The sequence below is a fragment of the Microtus ochrogaster genome, chromosome 8 (assembly GCF_000317375.1).
Source record: "Microtus ochrogaster isolate Prairie Vole_2 chromosome 8, MicOch1.0, whole genome shotgun sequence".
Taxonomy (NCBI): domain Eukaryota; kingdom Metazoa; phylum Chordata; class Mammalia; order Rodentia; family Cricetidae; genus Microtus; species Microtus ochrogaster.
In genome coordinates this window covers 20,681,811-20,683,726 of record NC_022015.1, presented here as the reverse complement: position 1 = coordinate 20,683,726, position 1,916 = coordinate 20,681,811, and positions in this window count along the sequence as shown.

The window sequence follows — 1,916 nt, the reverse complement described above, 5'->3', positions numbered from 1 at the left end:
TGGTCTCGAACTCACAGAGATCCGCCTGCCTCTGCCTCCCGAGTGCTGGGATTAAAGGCGTGCGCCACCACCGCCCGGCCTGGGATTAGCTCTTATAGACCAGGCAATGGAGTTGATTCTTGTAGGGGAAAAGGGCCAACCAAAACACACACACATACCCTGGCCCTGAAACCAGAGCCAGTGAAAGAAGCCACCCTGGCTCTGAGACCCGTGCCAGTGAGAGAAATACTTTAGCCCCAAACCCAGTACCAAAGAAATACATCCTGAGTCTGAAACCAGAGCCAAAGAAATGTACTTTGGCCTTAGAATCAGAGTCAGTGAGAGAAATATGCCCTGGCCCCAAAACTAGAGCCAACAAACTAAATAACACCAGTGAGAGAAACACAGTTTGGCCCTGAAATCAGCCACCTCTGCCCCTGATCAACTAAACTAACCAATCTCTGAGCAGGGAAATCTAACCAATTCCTCTTCTCCCTGGGAAAAGTCCGCCCCTAAGAAGCCCTATATAAACCCTGCACCTGTCAGTTTGCGGCTGCTCTTTTCCACCCTGGTAGAGGCAGCCAATCTCCTGGTTCTTCCCTCCCAAGAAATCTCTTGAATGAGGCTAGGGTGAAGACCTTCTTTTGCTGGAGCAGAGACAGAGCAGAATTGTTACAACTGCACTGGGGAAGCAGAGACAGAAGAGCGAGCAGAGTGTAGCCTGGCTCTAACACTATCTCTGGGAAACCTCCTAGCCTAGCAGAGTTGTTACACTGTAGGGCACTGGAGCCAAACTGTAACAACTTCCCTGGAGAAGCCCTCTCCTGCCTGAGCAGTGCTGTCACTTTGGGGAAACCTTCCCTATAGCAGGGTTGTAAGCTGCTATGCTGTGTACCTATGCTATTCCTGGCTCCCAGCAGCCGGAATACTCTTCCATCTGCGCTGTAACGCTCAATATTCCCTGGCCCCCAACTGCCAGGATCCCTTTCCTTAAGAGCCACAATGCTTACAGTTCTGTCATTCCACCTGTTAGATTTTGGGGTGCAGAGTAAAGAGACAGAAGGTAGAAAGAAGGGCTGGAGAGGTGGCTCAGAGGTTAAGAGCAGGGGCTGTTCTTACAGACGGTCTGAGTTCACTTCCCAGCAATCACATGGTGGCTCACAACCATCTGTAATGGGATCTGGTGCCCTCTTCTGGCCTGCAGGCATACATGCAGGCACAACACTATATGCATAATAAATAATAAATCTTTTTTTTTAAAAAAGGTAGAAAGAGACCAGAGTTTGACCTCAACAGAAAGAACTGTTATTTCAAACATCAAAGAACAGACACTCTGCCGTGGGAAAGAAGTTCTGCCAAAGGAGGTTAGCTGGGGATCATAATGGAGGCAAGTGAAAGGCTTGAGAATGAGGAAGTTAATACAGCTTCAGGGAAGTCTACAGTCTCTCCATCCTGGAGTTGTTTGTCCACACAAAGCCATTTTATCTTTAGAAACTACCTTGCCCAGCTGTCAGGAAGCAGGTAATAGCGGGGGACTCAGCCAGGCAATGGCAGTGAACGGGAAGAGGCTGCAGTGTCAACACAGTGGCACCAGATTTCAGAAAGCCTTAGTTCATTGGTCAGAATCTTGCAGAGTTTGTTCAAAGTTTATTCTGACCTCACACCAGCTTCTTGTGGGTTCAGGGGTTTCAACTCGGGTCATCAGTTTTGTGCAGCAGGTAAATCTTTATCTGCCGAGCAATCTCATCTAGCTAAATATGTCTGAGTTTCTTTAGTTCAGAAGTCTGATACAGGTGTCTGTTGAGGAATATTATTTTAAGTTGTGTTACTTTTATTTATTCTGTGGAACATTTGTTTAATGATATAAGCATGTGTTGCTTTTGTCTATGCTGCATTTGTTTAACTTTGTGAAGCTGTGATTTTTTTTTTTTTTTTTT